This window comes from Balaenoptera acutorostrata, chromosome 3, assembly GCF_949987535.1.
Source record: "Balaenoptera acutorostrata chromosome 3, mBalAcu1.1, whole genome shotgun sequence".
In the NCBI taxonomy this organism is placed as follows: Eukaryota; Metazoa; Chordata; class Mammalia; order Artiodactyla; family Balaenopteridae; genus Balaenoptera; species Balaenoptera acutorostrata.
Genome location: NC_080066.1, coordinates 137576407 through 137596936, shown reverse-complemented (window position 1 = coordinate 137596936; position 20530 = coordinate 137576407). Strand labels below are relative to the sequence as shown.

Sequence of the window (20530 nt, the reverse complement as noted above, 5' to 3'; positions counted from 1 at the left end):
CCCACAGGAGGGCCTCCCCTTTGTCTGGAGAAGAAAGGGATGTAGGGGATGGCGGGAGAGAGGCTAATTGGCTGATACTGGGAAGGGAGAGGGTTAGTTCAACAACACAGAGACCTATAGGAGGAACAAAGGACACAGAACTTGGAATTCAGAAGAGCTTGTTGGGCTGTAGAAGATGAGAGAGATGTTAAGAGTAAAGAGAATGTTCATGTTTGTAGAACAGGACAAAGAACACCTTTGTTCAAAGAGTAACTATTTCATGGGGACTAATCATGAGTGATTCCAAATTCGACACATCAGCAATATCTAAACAGGGTCAATAAAGCAAAAAATCATTTTTTAAATGCCAACTCAAATACTATCCTTGGTACCACTGCTGCCATATATGGTTATGAGCTTTCTTGTAACTTTTTGATTTATGATGTGGATTTTTAACCAGTGAAACTTGTATGAGTCTGCTAGGGCTGCCATAACAATAACTGGCAGTTATTTTCTCACAGTTCTGATGGCTGGAACCCCAAGATCAAGGTGTCCACAGGGTTGGCTCCTTCTGACGTCTCTCTCCTTGACTTGTAGATGGCAGTTTTCTCCCTATGCATTCAGAGAGTCCTCCCTCTGTGTCTGTGTGCTAATCTCTTCTTATAATAACACCAGTCATATTGGATTAGGGTGCACCCTGCTGACCTCATTTTAACCTAATTACCTTTTTTTTTTTTTTTTTTTAAAGTTTTACTTGATTTTTTTTTATTTATTTTTTTGGCTGTGTTGGGTCTTCGGTTCGTGCGAGGGCTTTCTCCAGTTGCGGCAAGCGGGGGCCACTCTTCATCGCGGTGCGGGGACCGCTCTTCATCGCGGTGCGCGGGCCTTTCTCTATCGCGGCCCCTCCCGTCGCGGGGCACAGGCTCCAGACGCGCAGGCTCAGCAATTGTGGCTCACGGGCCCAGCTGCTCCGTGGCATGTGGGATCTTCCCAGACCAGGGCTCGAACCCGTGTCCCCTGCATTAGCAGGCAGATTCTCAACCACTGCGCCACCAGGGAAGCCCCCTTAATTACCTTTTTAAAGACCCTATCTCCAAATACAGTCATGTTCCGACATACTGGGGAGATTAAGACTTCAACATATGAATTTGGGGGTGGGGGACACAAGTCCATAACAAACCTAGACAGAAAATAATTCTTAATAAATCTGAAAATATAATTGATAAAGAATTTAGTTATCATTTTAAATTATTGAGACCCACCTTTTAACAGTGAAATGAGGTTATCAAATGCCCTGAAAAATAACTGAACATCCTTGGCATGGGGCAGAGCAGGTCTTGTGCCAAAATGGAACTCTCCTTTTCACTTTGGAGCCAAGATCAACATTGTCATATAACTTTGATTCTGGATAAGCTTCCGACTGTATGCTTGCCTTGTGCCAAAAACAATTCAGAAAAAAGGCTCTCACACTGAACCTCCATGGTGCCGAGGCAGGAAGAGCGCAGAAGAAGGAGCTGTTAAAACGGCAGCCGGAGTTTTCTAATGGCTTTCCGTAATCGGCCCCGCTGTACTAATTTGATTTTTTGAACTGAAAACCCCAGGATCCTGCCCTGAATGACTGAGCTCATGCTGGAAATAGCATCCTTTAAAGTGTGGGTCCAGGGACAGCCTGCATAGTATAAATAGCTTTAGGAATTAATTTCAAGATATGGGCCAGGTAAGTAAGTGACTCCTTAGTAACATTAAGGCATTTTCAAAGATGCACTGACTATTTTCATCTCTTGATAGATTTTTAATTAAAATAATGACCCAGTGATATAAGAATTAATGCCTCCTCATGATGTCTAATTTCTGTCTAGAAACTGTGGTTCAGCATTACTTATTTGGAGTTCAAAAAAGGTACCTGGTAACCTCACCCATCCTAAACAGAGCCAGAACCAAGAAATAACCATAAATGGTCCCTGAGTAGCAAACTTTGATGTCATATGCAGGGAAGATAATGCACTTTGTTTCCCAGAGATCTGCTCAGGGCCACTCTTATAACTTACTTTTGATTTTCATGAAGTTCAAATGCACGTGGTTATATAGTTTCCAAGCCCAAAGACCAGAAGCATCAGATTATAAGGGCTTCTAATAGACAGCATGCAGCAGCGGCAGGAAGGGTCATCTGACTGATCATAAGGAATATTTCAGAAAAGTCTCTAAGGAACAAGCAATTGAAAAAGCAGTGAATTGGGGGGTTGTTTAGCATCTGGGGCAAAGAGCCTGCTCATGTCAAATGGCTTTTGAGTGTGTCACTATATTATATCCTAGAACACCAGTTGAGATTTGTAGTAATGACCCTGAATAATTAAGAGTGTGATGTGATCAGTTTACTCTGGATATGACTGCAAAGAAGTATATGATTGCTTGGAAGATTCAGTCCAAATAAAATAAAAGTAACTTTAGTGTTGAAAAAGGTAATACTTGTCCTACTTGATAAAAATCACCCATTTATCAATGAGGCCCGAAGCCAAAGATTTACTATAATTGTTCATTTCTAAGCAAAGGGCATTCTCTGCTCTTTTCTTTAAATCCCCTCAAAGTCACCAAAATCAATTTGCATCTAATCTCTGGTGGTCAGGTCAGGTGAAGGCCTTAACCTTTCTCCAAGGCCGTGCCTGCTTGTACTTGATTTCCTCTGTGACTTTGACTTTCTAATCAGCTGGGCAAGGCAAATCCTTATCTTTGCTCAGAATTATTCATAATACTGCTTTCTCTTACTTGCAATAAAGATATAACTAACACACCTCTTTTATAGCATTTTGAAAATCTGGTTCTTCTTGCATATATAATTTATACTCTTCCAAATTTCTGGAAGAAATATACATATCACATGTAATATCGAGTGGGAATTTTTGCAGTGTTCTGATTTACAGTTAAGGCCTAAAGCTCAAAACAAATGATGCTAGGTATCCCATGAACCACCCATGACTGGGGCTGGACATCTCCCCCCCCCCCCCCACTTTCGTACCCCCAGCTCCCTAGGCAGCTAACTAAAGAGCTACAGAATCTGCCCACAAACCCTCCGACCCTGAGGAGACCCTTGAGAGAGAGGACAGAGGGAATGTTCTCTGCCTCAAAGCCAAATGAAGTGAGGGGACCCCTGGAGAATCACTCTTACTGACTGAGGGTGCCTTCCAGAAGGGGTGACTGGCATAGGGTTTTTACTCACACCGCAGACCCATCTTAATGTCTCGGCCAGGAGAGAGGCTGGAAAGGACACTTCTGGCGCCGCTGGGGGACAAGGTGAGGGGAAACGTGAGCATGGAGGCTGGTGCTCGTGTCTGGTCTAGAGTGGCCCCCTGGAACATCCTGCACCAGAGGGGATGTGCAGAGCTAGGAGGTGCCCAGTTTTCTGGCTATTTTTTTAATTAATTTTTCTTGGCGTATATTTGCTTTACAATATTGTGTTAGTTTCTACTGTACAGCAAAATGAATCAGTTATACGTATATACATATCCCCTCTTTTTTAGATTTCCTTCCCATTTAGGTCACCACAGAGCATTGAGTGGAGTTCCCTGTGCCATTATGAATAAAACTGCTATGAAAATTCTTGTACAAGTTTTTATGAATATGTTTTCATTTGTGGGTGGGGGTAGTAGATGCCATGGAGTGCAATTGCTAGGTGATAAGGCAGGCGTATGTGTAGTTTTATTTTAAAAACTGCCACACTTTTTCGCAAACAGATTGTGCCATTTTGTATTCCCCCCGACGTGAATCAGAGGTCCAGTTGCTCTCTTACTGCCAACATTTGCGGTTGTCAATCTTTTTTATTTTGGCCATTCTGGTAGTTGTTGTAGTGGTATCTTCCTGTGGTTTAATTTGCATTTCTTTTTTTTTTTAAATAAATTTGTTTATTTATTTATTTTATTTTTGGCTGTGTTGGGTCTTCGTTGCTGCGCATGGGCTTTCTCTAGTTGCAGTGAGTGGGGGCTACTCTTTGTTGTGGTGCGTGGGTTTCTCACTGCGCTGGCTTCTCTTGTTGCAGAGCACAGGTTCTAGGCTCACGGGCTTCAGTAGTTGCAGCATGCAGGCTCAGTAGTTGTGGCTTGCAGGCTCTAGAGCACAAGCTCAGTAGTTGCGGCGCAGGGGCTTAGTTGCTCCGGCATGTGGGATCTTCCTGGACCAGGGCTCGAACCTCTGTCCCCTGCACTGGCAGGTGAATTCTTAACCACTGCGCCACCAGGGAAGTCCCTTAATTTGCATTTCTCGGATGACTAATGACGTTGTGCACATTTGTTGAGGTTAATTGATCAATTATAGATCTTATTTTATGAAGTGTGTGTTCAGATATTTTGTCCATTTTGGGGCAAAAAGTTGTTTACCAAGTTCTTTATTATTTCATTGATACTAGTCATTAGTGAGATATGTTTCTCTCAGTCTATGGCTCACCTATTAATTTTCTTAGTGGTATCCTTTAATGAACCAGAAGTTCTTAATTTTGATGAAGTCTAATTATCAGATGTTTTGTTTATGGTTTTTGTTTTCTGTGACCTCTCTAAGATACCTCTGACTACCTCCAGGCCACAGAGTTATTCTGTTTTCTTCTAAAAGTGCTTCTGACACCTCTTCCCCCCCACCCCCAAGGCTGCATTCATTGCCCTGGACCATCCCCAGAGTAGACATTTCTTTGAGAAGAGTCAGCCCTTCAACCATTCCTCTTGGAATTAAGGGTGGAAAAGGGAGCAGCCCTATCAGACCAGTATATATTTCTCAAATCTCCTGGAATCCTGGTGAATAAATATTTCTCCATCCTGTTACATGTACTTATCACCTTTATTCCACATCCTGATCCCATGAAAGGTATTGTTAGCCCATTTTACAGATCCAGAAAATGAGGCTCACAGAGATGAAGTAATCTGCTCAAAATCACCCAGCTTCACAACTGGAAATCAAACCTTCAAATTCTTGATTCCAAAACTGTGCTCTTCATTACTCCCCTAAACCTGAGACTGTATCATTCGTGGTGGCCGTCATTGCAGACCCCCTAGCGCTTCACTCCCATTTTATTAAGCTGTCATTCCAACCTTCTGATCCCTCCATCTGTATTGCTCCTGTTTCTTAATTGGTTTGTCTTACAAAACAGAGACATATTGAAAGTAGTGTATGAAGATTAACAGGGTTCATGAGATAAGCTGCTGACTCAAATTTAAAATACTTTGTTGCCTTTTCTTAAAGGGTTATATTAGGCAAATTTTAATTTCCATTTCCTTCAAGAAAATTTTAAATTAGCACCGTGAAATTGTGAAAACTGCTTGGTGGGAGGGGGTGGTGTGCTTAAGGTCTCTGTTTCACATGAAAGGATTCAGCTTTTGCCAGGGGTCCACTTTTCTGTCTTAACTATGTTATTCTAACTGTAAGTGAAAAAAAACTTACCTTCTAGATCTTTCTTACCATGCTGGATAAGAATCCAAAAAAGGACATCTGTTTTTCATTTATTTTTTTCTCATAGGTTTCCAACACTAAAAAGCATATGTCAAGCTCTCTGAAGTAGATTTTAAGCCTAAATGAAAGCAATATATAATACAGAGAAGAGCTTCATTTTTCAGGAGAGTTATTTTACAACTATATAGCAGCACGTTAATTTTGTCCTGATTTAACATGTTTCACAGGGGCCAATAGCTTGTCTTTGTGAGCTTAATAAGGGAAAATGCCAGGGACCTGAATTTTTCCTCCATAATAAACCATTAGAGAGCACGTGGGTCATGATGTATGTCATCATGGCCCAAGTTTTGGGTTAGGGAGTTGAGATCACTGTTATTGTAATAAATCTTGATTTTTCACTTTTAAATGTGAGTGTCAGAGCTGGGCTACAGAGCCCCCTGCCCAGGACAAGTACAATGTTTTCAGGACCTTTGTTGACAATGGCCTGGCTGAACTTGGCAGCAGCTGTAAGGTAACAGCAGAAGGTGATGGACCTTAGGAGTGAGCAACAGGTAATGGAGCACTTAGGAAGAAGCATGTGACTTCTGGGAATGGGCTGCTGCTGTGACTCAGCCCAAATCAGAGAATGTTCTAGATATGTTCTCTGAGCAAAGTAGATCACTGAGCTCCAAAATGCAGACAAGCACCATGTGTCTGAAGCCATGGGACATTTTTCTCTTTTCTCTTAAGTTGGGTTCTCCTAGAAGCAGATCCTGAGCTAAGTATTCAAGTGTAAGGAATTTATTAAAGAAATACTCCCAGGAGCAAGGGAAGCAGGGTAGGGAAGGAGAAGAAACCAAGAAAGGGTGTGGTTTCAAGTGATGTCTCATACTCAGCCTGATTCTCTTGGAAGCTTTAGAATGTTAATTATACCAGGGTTTGTATTGCTTCATGCTGAAGAAGCTGGGTTTGTTACCAAACCTGGACTTGGCTCCATTTGCCTGTGCATGTTAAAGCCAATCTACTGGGCTGTGATAAAGGAAAATACAGTGTTTATTGCAGGACAACAAGAAAGGAGAATGGGCAGCACATCTCAAAAGACCCAAACTCCCCAATGGCTTTCAGGGAAAGGTTTTTAAAGGCAGTGTGAAGGAGGGGGCTGCAGAGTGTGTAATCAGCTAGTGCAAAATTCTCAGATTGGTTGGCATCAAGGGGAAGTTTCGAGCATCTCCTATCTTCTGGTTTCAACTGGTCTGGAATCCACATGCCTGAGGTCAGCAGTTTTCAGCTGGTGGTGGTCTGCTTCCTGTACAAATGACTTAGGAATATGTGTCAGACCTTGATTTATATCTTTCAGGGAACTGGGAGTGACTAAGTGTCCACTCTGCTATGTGGCTGGTTTATAGTCTAAATTGTTACCAGTTTCCCAAACCAACAGCTATTCTTGGTTTCTACATCTTCACATTTCTTAATCATTAACTCTTGAGCCAGCCTTTTGAGACTCAGGGAAGGCCTGGGAGACTAAAGCAAAAGCATTTTACTTTTACTTCCTTACAAACAGAAACACCTTTGTAAGGTGCTGTTAGTTCTGAGACTCACTGCCTTTAACCTTTATTTATTTTATTGAAGTATAGTTGATTTACATTGTTGTGTTAATTTCTGCTGTGCAGCAAAGTGATTCAGTTATATATATATATATATATATATATATATATATATATATATATATATATATACATTCTTTCTTAGATTCTTTTCCATTATGGTTTATCACAGGATATTGAATATAGTTCCCTGTGCTATACAGTCGGACTTTGTTGTTTATCCATTGTAGTTTGCATCTGCTAACCCCAAACTCCCAGCCTATCCCTCCCCCACCCCCCACTTTTGGCAACCACGAGTCTGTTCTTTATGTCTGTGGAGACTCACTCCCTTTAAAAACACTTGGACAACATGTACAGATGGTCCAGTAGAAGATACCTCACCCTCTCCTTCCCTCCCTCCCCCACACTTATTCACACAAATGTGGGGGAGGGCGTGTGCATCTGTGAGTGGTCATATTATGGGCGATTTTAATGTTTTCTTTAGTCTACTCTATACTCCTTTTTCTGCCTGAGGTACTCTCTTTCTCTTCCTGGAAGACCTACATCAAAAGTGACCCCTACCTGATGCCCTTGCCCACGCTTCCTCCCACTGAAGAGTTCATAGCTCGCATCCTCGCCCTAGAGCACTCCAGGTGTGTGGCCATCCTAGGAGTTTCAGTATCACAGTTCTTGCTTGGAGTCTCTGTCTCCCGGGGGGCAATGTTGTGGCATCTTTGTATCCACTAGCAAGCCCAGCCTCCACTAAGCTGAGTGCTGTGCACATACTAGGTCCCTCAGAATGAAACATTCTGAATCTGCCTTGGAGTTTTCTTGACCGCTTCTTGCTTCTCTGAGTGACCACAGTCAATTGAAAAAAAAATTAGATATATTCTTTTGGCCATCATCCCTGTTTTACTGTTTGTGTATCAGTTTTGGGTTTTTATTTGTGTGTGTCTGTGTGTGTGTGTTTTCTTTGCTGTGTAACAAATTACCACAAACTTAATGACTTATAATACATTTATTATTTCACGGTTTTGTGGTCAGAAGTCTGGGCATGGCTTAATTCCTCTGCTTAGGGTCTCCCAAAGCTGCAGTCAAGGTGTCAACCGAGCAGTGTTCTTAGCTCAGCTGGGGAAGAATTCATTTCCCAGCTCATTCAGGCTCTTGGCAGAATTCCTTTCCTTGTGGCTGTAGGACTGAGGGCCCTAGCTTTTTGCTGGCTGGAGGCTGAAGGCTGCCCTCAGGTCCTGGAAGACTGAAGGTCATTGATTGATCATCTTACCTAGATGAAGCCTGCATGATATTGTGCTGAATGAGGAAAGCAAGCCTGGGTAGAACTGGATAATTTAGAACTCTGGGAATACCCCAGTTCAAGTTCTGGGTCTCTCGTCACACTCACTTGTGAGAGGCTGTGATGTGAGGAAATTGTCAGTTGTTCCTCACTTTTGGTCTGTACATGCAGCAAAGGACTTTCCCATTAGCTGAGGGAATTAGCTTAGTATATTCAGTGTCACTGAGATTCTGGGAGCAGAGGAATCCCTTTTGAATCCTGGCTCTACTACTTACTATCCGATGACCTTGAACAAGGTATTTAATATCCCTGAGCTAAAGTTTCCTAAGCCTTAAAATTGAGATAATAATGGTGCTGGCCTCATAAGGTTGTCAAGAGGATTAAATGAGGAGATCTAAATAAAGTGATGTACATACAGCTGGCCCATAATTCTGTGTCCGGTGCCGTCAATTTTGGCTATTGTTATTATCATTGAAAATTTACAGTTGTGGTCCATGTTAACCAGACTTTAGGAGGATGAGAAGAGTCTGGGTGGGTGGTCTGGAAGGCTTGAATTGAGAAATGGTATATTTTCTACTCTTGCAAGTGTCTTTTTCTCTATAAACCTCTGCTTATTCTCTGTCTTTAAGGTGCAGTGTATGTATGTGTGTTTGAAAGTGTGAGGAGTGGACGGCAAAGGGGAGGAAAGGAGAAGGTGAAAGAAAGTCCCAGTATGGTTTGGCCCCGCCCTGAAGCAGAAACGTGTTAAATCAGCCCTTGGAGGAATGGCGGGGGGCAGGGGCGGGGTGGCGGGAGGGGGGGGGCACACCCGCCCCACACCTTCTTGGGAAGCCAGTGTCACTTTTTACTCTCACTCCTTGGTTAGGCTGTTTTCAAACCTGGAGCCTCATGTACCACTGTGGCCTTCTGGTTAATGACACGGGACTGGAGATCAGAAAGCCTGGTTTTCAAAGAAACACCTCCCTAGCTGATAGGGAGGTATTTCTTTGAAAAAGAGCTGATACATTTATTGCCATACATGGAGGGAAGCATTGTTTCCATCCTGAGTTCAGTATAATCCATGGCTGTCTGGCTTCCCACCCCCATGCTACCAGTTAAATGGACATCTGCACCATTCCAGTGACAAAAGAGAGGATAACACTCTGGGACCCAATCATTCCTTAGCAATTTTGAAATCACAAGCAGTGTGCTTGCTGAACCTCGGGCTGACATAAATGTGTATTCTCTGCACTTCTGTCTCCAGTAGCTGTCTTGCAATCAACAGATACCTGATTGTTAGTAACTGTCTCTCGAGGTGATGAGCAAAACTAAACCACCCTCATTCTCTTATTAGTTTACAGCCATTAATACTTCCATCAAGGTTTATCAGGTATTTTATTCCATGTACAGCATCGTACTGCTATGAGAGATTTTTTTTTCTAATAAAAGCTGAAACTCCAAATTTTTATATGAACTCTCCCAAACATTGTATGTTGGCAACCAATGGAAAAAAATAAATAGACTATTTGGACCAATCGAAACATGCCTGTGAGCTGCCAATTTGTGATCTCTTGCATGTACCTTTGCCTCATGTCCCAGGATGGTTTGTACTTTCTTGTCATGGAATAAGAAGTGATACTGACCTGTCACTCCTAACGAGGCCCCGGCAGCCTGATTTCACCAGCAGACCAATTTACGGAGATCTGCACATTCTGTTTTTAGTTATCTGGGGTGCTTTCCATTGCCTGAACCCTGAGGAACTAAAGGGTTGATACTTGTCCCAGATGTGTCACTGACAAACTGGAGAAATCTGCGCAATCACATTGAGATGTCAGGTGCGTGTAACTGTGTCCTGGCTCTGGGGTCCCTGTATTGTAAAGACAGGTCTCTTATTTGGGATTCCCAGTAGTGCTTTCAGAGGCTGCTGAGTGAACAATAGCAAACAGTTAGGAGGCTTGGTAGCAGGAGGGCCCTTATAGGTGAGGCTAATACTGTGCTTATCTGATCTTCCCCTGAACCACCTCAACCTGGGCTCCAGAAGTGGCAGACTGATTGGCATTTGGAGACAAATGTGAATTCCGTAATTGGGCAACAATTAGTGATTAGTTTTACTAATCACTAATTTACCTGTTCTGCTGTTTGCTTTGTTGCTGCTGAATTGTCTTATGTAATGTTGATGCTAATGAGGAATGTTCTGCATCTCGTACAGTAAAGCTGAGTCAGGAGGGTTCAGGTAGCGGACACAAGGCACACTCAGAACGCGTGATTGAATGGAGCGTAGTAAAGGGACTAGAAGTTTGGTCGGAGTTATGGGAAACCAACTGGAAATAGTGAAGCAGGGAGCTGCTTCTACCCACGGATATGAAGCGACCAGGGAAACGAGTGACTTCCCTGAAAAAGAAACTGTAACTCTAGGAGGGGGCCACCAAATGTGAGTTGTGGTGCTCTTCTAAGAGCACAAGCACGGACAACCATGGCCCAGGGGAGTGACCTCTCTCTCCTGCCTCCTGTCTCCTACCAGAGCTTCACACTGGCCAGTCCCAACCAGGAACTGGAAGCCTAGGGAGCCCAGTTCACTCAGTCCCCAGAAGTCTGCCTCTGGGAGCACAGCAAGGTGGGAGAGGATGGAGAGTGAGTCTGAAGGGGGAAATGTGGAATATCCAGCACACCTTGCCAACTCTTAGAAGATGCGCTAATCACAACATTTCCCTGGTGTCAATGTCAGCTCATTTCTAATGGGCATTAGTTAGTATGGTGCCCAAATTATTAATGATCTATATAACTTGCCTGAAAAAGGACTAGGGAGAAAAGAGGCTCAATCCAAGTTACAGAACTCTGATTATGGTATGAATTTCTGTGCTGTTTCCAAAGGATGCATTGGGAGCTGCTGGAGTGAATGGTGGCAGCCAACACATGGGCCAGGGTCCCAGATGTCTGCCTTCCTGCACTGTGCTTAAGATAATGCTTTTGATTTGAATGGCTTTCAAATCATGAAAACAATTTTCATCTCACCACAGGCCTCACTACTCCCTAATGTTATACCTGTTCTTTATGTTCCTGCTGGCTGTTGAATGCCCTTGAGTTTGTGACCCTAAATCTAAACCTCAGAGGAGTGGTTCTCAGAGTGTGGCCAGTATTACTGGGAACCTGTTAGAAATGCAGATTATCAGACTCCACTCCAGATATACTGAGTCAGGAGCTTTGAGAGAGGGGCCAAGTAAACTGTTTTAACAAACCTTCAGGGACATTCTGATGCTCACCGAAGTCTGAGACTCACTGCTCTAGAAGTTAGGACCCTATTCTCCTGTCATATAGGGCACATTCACTCTGGATCCATAACCTGCATACTGCTTCCCACACAGGAGTTCCGTGTCCTGACTCAAGTCCTTCAGGAAGCTGGCCTTTCTTATCAGTAGTATTGGGATTGATTCTTACTGATTTATTATTGCTACAGTTATTTTCCGGTTTAAGATCATTGCATTGCCAATACCATGTTAAAAGGTCCATGAAAGGTGGGAGTGGAACCCAAAAGCCAATAATGTTGGGTTGTATGTCTGACTTTCCTGGGTTGGGCTGGTAAAATACTGTAATAAAATAGATCCTGAAAATTCTAAAGCTTGAGAGCATGATCTGGCAGGCATGAGGGATATATAGGAATAAACCTCTGAAGATGAGAATACATATACTTTCCCTGCTATGGGGCTGCTGTCTGTCTGGTGAACCTGAGCTCTAGAAGTATTTACCCCCCCAAGCAGAAAAGAGGAAAACAAAACCTAACCTTGGTTTGGTCCCTGGTTCTTCAAACCATTTTGTCTTGGATTTCTGGAGACTAATTGTTTTGGGAAAACAGGCAGAAATAAGACCATCAAGGATAAAAAGGCTCTTCCCACCTCCTGCTCACTGCTGCCCCCTAGTCGTGGTCCCAGTGATTGGCTGTGAGCCCCAGAGGCTCTTGAGGGATTTGAGGCACCAGAAAGGGCAATGACATGACAGTGACTGGGTGACCGTGGACGAGTCCTTTCATTTCTGTCGACGTGGATCTGCAAAAATGAGAAGCCTGAAAGGGCTGCTCCAGTATTCTTTGACTATTTACCTGGTGACAAGATTGGTCTGCCTGATTGAATTTTCACTAAAACTATTGCCTGAAACCATTTACCGTGCAGAAGAAAATTGGCAGTACAAACTGGCATGTGTTGGCCAAGTGGATGCATTCATTCTCTATTGCTGAATAACAAATTATCCCACGATGCACAGCTTACAACAACAAATATTTATTATTTCACCCAGTTTCTGAGAGTCAGGAATCTGGGAATGGCTTAATTGGCCAGCTCTGGCTCTGAGTCTCTCATGAGGTTGCAGTCAAAATGTTTGATGGCTTGATTGGGCTTGACGATCTGTTTTCAAATTTGCTCATGATGGCAGAGGCTTCAGTTTCTTGCTACATGGGCCTCTTCTCAAGGCTGCTCACATATGGCAGCTGGCTTTCCCCAGAGTGGATGATCTGGTAAGGAAAATGAGCCATCAGGACAGTGTTGTTGGTACCCTAATCTCAAAAGTGACATGCTATCAATTCTACTGTATTCTATTGGTCATACAGGCCAACCCTAGTTCAAAGTGGGAAGGGACTGCACGAGGGTGTGAACACCAGCAGACAGAGACCATTGGGGTCCTGTCTTGGACCCCATTTTGGAGGCTGGTTACCACCATGTACCATGTAGCTGCTGATGGATTGCTTCACATCAGAAGCTGTCAGAACAGCTGTGAACTGTGAATGTAGACCAGCAGGAGGCGGTCAAGAGCCAAAATCTTTTTGCTGATTGTGATGCTTTTGAATCTATTCCAGTTACTGCTTTTGAATGTTTCATTTACACACTACTGCAACAGCATGGGCCAGTTATATGTGCACATACACACGGCTGAAGGTAGTGGCCTACAAGGGTTCACCAGCCAAAAAGCCTCTGCAAATTGTGTTTCAGCTACCCTTTTGGGCCAGGCCCATTTCTTCCAGTTGAGCCCCATTTTTCTAGGATGCTCAAACATATTTGGTAACCTCTCACAAACCAACAAGCATCTTCTGAGCATTTGCCTGTTAGCGTAGCTGAGTGGAGATGCAGAGCTCCCCACATTTCCAGTGGGCCTGAATTTTGATGATTTGGGACCAAATCAGTAGGTACTAATTTGCCTACAACTCTGCTTACAACTAACTAGCTCACCACTTCATGCTTCTTCAGCAGGCTTCTTGGAGTCACTTTTTAATTTTTATAGTAGATCTGCTCCATCATGAAAGTAATTTTTTTCATGATTATTTTCTCAAAACACTTTACTCTTATTTTGAGGGGAGAGTTTATTAAGTGAAGACATTGATTGTAATTTGTCACTGAGTTGTTTATTTTTCTCACATTTAAGTGAATGATGTTAAAGCTGAGGTCCACACCCTCAGCTAAGTGCTCTTTAATTCACAGAGAAAGAACTCATGTGGTGGTTAAATGCATAGGCTCCAGGACTCCATCACTTAGGATCAAATCCTGATTCTGCCATTTACCAGAAGAGAGACCTTGAAGGAGATACTTAACAACTCCTCTGTGCCTCAGTCTCCTCACCTGTAAAATGGGAACACTAGTAGCACCTAGCCCATAAACAGTATCTGGCTCATAAGAAACACTATGTAAATATTAGCCACTGTTGTTATTTAATACTTGCTGCTCCCTTTGAGGTCTCTGTGTGGTACAGATGCAGCTCAATGTAGGAAGTTACATACTTCAACAGCTGAGACCCCAAGGAGGCTTCCTGGCTTAGGCTATCTGCCAATGTTCCTTTTTCCCTTGCTGCAGGCTCCAGGGACTTGGCCTGCTTCCCTTCCTTTTTCTTTTTTTTTTTTTTTTAACTTCTAGAATTTTTCAAAAGCCTCCATCATTGCATTTTAGTTATTTATTTTAAAATTTATTTTATTGAAGTATAGTTGATTTACAATGTTGTGTTAATTTCTGCTGTATAGCAAAGTGATTCAGTTATGCACACACACACACACACACACACACACACATATATATACATTTTTTTCATATTCTTTTCCATTATGGTTTATCACAGGATATTGAATACAGTTCCCTGTGCTATACAGTAGGACCTTGTTGTTTATCCATTCACTATATAATGGTTTGCATCTACTAATCCCAAACTCCCAATCCATCTCTCTCCCACTCTCCCTCCCCCTTTCCCTTCCTTTAATTACTGCCCCAATCTCTTTGCCTCTTGGGATTCCTTTCTACTCATGACCGACTGGAAAGGGAGAGGCTTCCCACCTCTTTGCTGTCCTGGAAGCCAGGCACACGGTTCCTGCACATTTTACCGATTTCCCTGCTAACTACTGCAGGGAAACAGCCCCACACCTGGGGAAGGTAGGCAGCCAAAGAAATCTCCCTGAATTCTTATGACTCAAGATTCTGCTTCGTTGTCTCTTGGCTTCCTGCATGATGATACCCAGGAGCCCAGCAGTCCCATCTCCTCTCTTTCCTAAGGAGGAACGTCAGACCCTCTCGTCATCTCCTCTTCTTTCTGTCTGGGTCCTCTTGACTCCTTTCTGCTTGAAGGCTCTGCTTGTAGACCTAAAATATTCAAGTGGGGAACAGTGCATAGAAGTTAGATCATTTATTTTTTAGAAATACATTTTGAGTGTTATATGCTAAGCACTTTTCTAGCGGTTGTTTGCCTGGGTTCTTTGCATCTGGGGTCGGGGTGGTAGGGACAGGTGACATCCAGATCTACAGAGCATGGCCCACTGAGTCAGGCTTCACGATCCTTAGCATTTTTCCAAAGAACCTTGGCAACCAGAACCATATCTGGCTTTATACTGATCTCAGTTCAGGAATTCGTGTTCAGACTAGGAATCAATGATGTGCCTTTAAATGTAAAAGAAAAAAAAAAAAGAAAAAAGAAAAAATATCAGGAAGCCCCATGGAACCTGACAGATAAAGACTCCTTTTTACCTGCTACTTATTTCTACTAAAGGAGTTTCTTTCCTCTCTAATTAATTGTTGAGCATCTCAAATATATGCAAACATGCAAAGAAATTTATTGTAGACCTGACAAGTACCACGGTCGCTGTGACAAGTACTGAATCAAAGTTGTTTCAACACAGATGTTCCCATTTGATAAAGAGACACTTAAAATAATGAATTGGAACATCTAGAAGCTTACATGTTTGGCATCAATTTTATTAATACAGTATTAGGAGAACAAATATTTTGTATTAAATCATAGCTAACTGCTTCTCTGAAAAATAGTATAAATTTCTCCTTTCATAGAGAGGCTTTCATCTGGGTTGCTTAGTGCATTTAATGGATATTAAGAAATAAAACGGTCTTGTCAGATGATACTAAATGACAACTATGATCTCTACTTTGAAGAGGGAAGAATGGAGTCACCAAGGAGAAAAGCAACTTGCCTGAGTTTTCATAATCATAGCAGCTCTTTCTCATTGAGCATCTACCATGCGTCAGGCACACTATTAACATGCTTTATGTGTATTCCCATTTGATTCTTCAAAAACCTCCATGAATCGGTTCAATAATTGAGGCTCAGAGGGGTTAGGTAACGTCCTCAAAGTGACACGGTAACTTACCCAAGCTCTACCACTGTGTTATATGTACTCAATTAGTGGCAAACGCAGAACTGAAACTTTTCTCTTTTGGCACCTAAGCCTATATTCCTTTATCTAATTGTTTTAGCATGTTTTAAAACCTCAAATTTCTGAGAATAATGAATTATCCACCAGTATGATTATGCTAATTAAATCATAGTCAGGGCCTGATTTCTGAGTCAGGGCTGCCACCTATGTGGAGAAGAACTATCCAACCCCAACTGGCAGCATGAACTTTCTGTAGCTGCACAGAATCTCCTGGGTAATGCTATCTGTGACACAGTGGAGAAAAGCAAGGGCCAACGCAAATCCTGTATTTGGGGGAAAATGATGTATACATGATATTGTGATAGTCTTTCTAGCAATCCTTAGGCTGAGGTGGTAGAGTAAATTATATCACACCCCCAAACCCTACAAATACTAATGGCAATGTGTTGTTAATATAGAAAGTTCATGAACAGAAGAAATAGACCCATAGCATGAGATGGCCCTCAGTTCTGATTTACAGCTTAAATTGATGTATCAGAAGGATCAGTGCTGGACAGTTGTGCTCAACACATTCTAACAGAGACAACATCCTAACAAGATCAAGCCGTGGTGGGAATCTCATGCCCCTTCCTCCCTCCCCCACGATCCTCGAAAAGTTGAAAGATAGAAAAAGACACACTTGGAAACTAACTTCTGTGGAAAAGACTTGGCAGAGAGGAAATCAAGGAAAGCAAACAAAAGCCACTTGAGTCAGAGACCCAGATGATGGTTACATTTGTGCTAATTCATTGATAGCTTTGGTGTCTAGTCAAAATTGAACCCTGATTCGGCCCCTACCCTGTGTAAGTCTATGTGCTCGGTGCATTGAGGAAACCAACATGTATATGCCTTGTGGATCATGCTATCTAATAAGCAGAGACAAGATGCACAAATAAATGGAGTCATGATAGAATGTAATCATTGTGCAAAGTCATTTATTCTAAGAATGTCACAGAAGTACGGACGGGAGGAGAACAAATTCTTATCGGCGGAATTAGATAGGATTTGGCACATGTTATTGGGCTCAAGAAATAACAATCAGAACAATAAAAATAAAGGCACAGAAATCGAAAGTTTAAGCAAAGTTTAAATGAAATCAGTAGTTCAATTTACTAGAATACAAGAGGTGAATGGAGGATAAAGTAAGAAGATGAAGTTGGGAATGCACATAGGGAAGAGATGGAACAGAGCCTGGAGTAATCTGTGCTAAGATGTGTAACATTTACTCTGGAGGCAAGGGAAGCTCTTGGAGACGCTTGAACAGAAGAGTGAGAGGATCAGCCCTGTGCCTTAGGAAAATGATCCCAACAGCCATGTGGAGCAATGCCCTCTTCCTTTATTCCTCAGGGATGCTCTTCATGGATTATGGGATCAGGCGATCTCATGCATCAGGATATAAATGAGTGGGAGGAATGACACTAAAAGAGTAGCCATTCTAATCTATGCAAATGATCATTTTTCAATGTTGGCATTTTGTTATGGGTGATAAATTAGGAGTGATGTTGTTAATAACTGGTTGTGATACTCAAGCATTAGGTTATAACTGTTGATGTAGAGGATGAGTCTGTAGGTGTTAGCACCAAGAACTAAGAAAAGGTCATGGAAGCCTGTGGTGTGGGCATTGACAGGAATACAGCTGCCCTTATCCTTTCAGTCTGCTATAAAAGAATACTGTAGACTTGGTGGATTATAAACAACAGAAATGTATTTCTCACAGCTCTGGAGGCTGGGAAGACCAATATCAAGGCACCAGCAAATCTGGTGTCTGGTGAGAGCTCACATCCAAGTAAATAGAGGGCTGTGTTCTTGCTGTGTCCTCACATGGTAGAAGGCGCAAGGGAGCTGTCTGGGATCTCTTCTTTAAGGGCACTAATTTCATTCAGGAGGGCTCCACCCTCCTGACCTAATCACCTCCCAAAGGCCCCTTTGCAGGGACACAAACATTCCATCTACAGTAACAGCTTTGTATAAGGACTGAGAATTAAGCACGAGGCCACAGTGTATGGTTGTGTTTTGGAACAAGCTTTATAGGTAAACTTTCTGAATTGCAGCCCCTAGAGTGATGGCACACACACTCTGCTGCAGCCCTAAATCCTCACACCTCCTCACTACTGCGGGTTTCACAACACTTCTGGATATTGAAGCCCTAAGTTAGGTCTTTAGATCACTTGGATATAAGAAATCCCGATGACTTGTTGCTCTGTTTTTCCAGTCTCCCCTACCGTATGCTCGACGAGGACACATACCTGTCAATCTTGTGTTCCTCCACGGCTCTTGGTACAATGCCTCCCACCTCCCCAAAGAGAGCAGGCACTCAACTATTTGTTAAATCGCATACAATTCTAGAGATTATTTATCTTTTTTTTTTTAAAGGAAGGATAGAGAGGCAGTTCAGTGTCAGCTTACCCTTTCTGATACACACTAATATACACTGAATCGACAGGGTGACTCCAGATAGTGGAGAGAGACATTTCCAGAATGACTCAAGTTATGTTCTCAAGAATCTGCTAGCTCTAAATGCCATTAATTGAGTAGTCGGGGCCACCATGGAGTACAGAATCAAGGGCCATGACAGCATCTTAAAACATCCTCTGGTTTGGAGGCATTCTGGTATCATCATCAGACCTTTAAATAAGCTAGAATGCTGGGAAACCTTCCCTGCTTTACAGCTTCCTCTTATGGGTTGAGTGACATCTGCCAAAAATTCAGTGTTGAAGTCTTAACCCCCAAGACCTCAGAGTGTGGCCGTGTTTGGAAATAGGGTTGCTGCAGATGTAATTTGTTAAGATGAGGCCATATGGGTAGGGTGGGCCCCTAATCCATTATGACTGTTGTCCTTATAAAAAGGGGAAATTTGAACACAGACACACACACAACACTCTGTGAAGATGAAGGCAGAGATCAGGGTGATACATGTACAAGCCAAAGAATATCTAAAATTGCTAGCAAACCACCAGAAGCTTGGAGAGAAGCATGGAACAGTTTCTTCCTCACAACCCTCAGAAGGAACTGGTTCTTAATCTCAGGCTGCTAGCCTCCAGAACTGTAAGACAATAAATTCCTGTTGTTTAAGCCACTCAGTTTGTAGTGCTTTGTTCCAGGAGCCCTAGCAAGTGAATACACTAACCAAGAGTGGCCCCAGCCCTGATAAGATGGCCACCCTGGCGGGACCTCTCTTGTATACAGTGGCAGTAGACATCATCTGCTCCCTGGCATGTATTCCTTCAGAGCAACATTTGCAGGATATAGCCAAGGTCTTGATTAGGAAGCCGACAAGGAAGCTAAATAAATTTGTGTTTCCAGCCATTTTATTTGGTATCTAAATCTGAGGTGATGGGAAGTGAATCAAAGTCCCAGAGCTGAACTGCTCTCACTACAAGGTTGGACACTGAGCTAACAGCTTGGGTGGTGGTCCTAGGGGGTCTCGCCTCCTGCCCACCAGCGATTCCCTCCACATTAACCTCAGGTGCAAAGTGAGCAATACTGAGGCCCTGTTCGTCCCCAGTCACTCAGTTCATCAGCAGGGGAAATAGCCTTGGTTTCGCTGGGTCCTCTCTTTGAAATAATCTCTCTTGTGAATTTTTTCCCTAGTGAGATCTGACTGTTCCCAGTACACTGAAGTGCTCTTTCATGCTTCTTCTTCTTCTTTTTTTATATTATTACTTAACCAGGTATATTTTATTTTATTTTATTTTTTAAACATCTTTCTAGGAGAATAATTGCTTTACAATGGTATGTTAGTTTCTGCTTTATAACAAATTGAATCAGCTATACATATACATATATCCCCATATTTCATCCCTCTTGCATCTCCCTCCCTCCCACCCTCCCTATCCCACCACTCTAGGTGATCACAAAGCACCGAGCTATGCGGCTGCTTCCGACTAGCTATCAATTTTACATTTGGTAGTGCATATATGTACATGCCACTCTCTCACTTTGTCCCAGCTTAGCCTACCCCTCCCCGTGTCCTCAAGTCCAGTCTGTACTAGGTCTGCGTCTTTATTCCCATCCTGCCCCTAAGTCCTTCATGACTTTTTTTTTTTTTTTTTAGATTCCATATATATGAGTTAGCATACGGTATTTGTTTTTCTCTTTCTAACTTCCTTCACTCTGTATGACAGGCTCTAGGTCCATCCACCTCACTACAAATAACTCAATTTCGTTTCTTTTTATGGCTGAGTAATATTCCATTATATATATGTGCCACATCTTCTTTATCCATTCATCTGTCGATGGACACTTACGTTGCTTCCATGTCCTGGCTATTGTAAATATAGCTGCAATGAACACTGTGGTACATGGCTCTTTTTGAATTATGGTTTTCTCAGGGTATATGCCCAGTAGTGGGACTGCTGGGTTGTATGGTAGTTCTATTTGTAGTTTTATAAGGAACCTCCATACTGTTCTCCATAGTGGCGGTAACAATTTACATTCCCATCAACAGTGCAAGAGGGTTCCCTTTTCTCCACACCCTCTCCAGCATTTACTGTTTCTAGATGTTTTGATGATGGCCATTCTGACTGGTGTGAGGTGATTTACATTTCTCTAATGATTAGTGATGTTGAGCATCCTTTCATGTGTTTGTTGGCAATCTGTATATCTTCTTTGGAGAAATATCTATTT

At 42.6% G+C, this 20530-nt stretch overlaps 1 protein-coding gene across 2 annotated transcripts in view; it reads left to right on the top strand.

Moving 5' to 3' along the window:
* SLC35F4 (solute carrier family 35 member F4) overlaps window positions 1-20530 on the top strand; it is a 275047-nt gene that overhangs the window by 150657 nt on the left and 103860 nt on the right. The window lies entirely within an intron of this gene.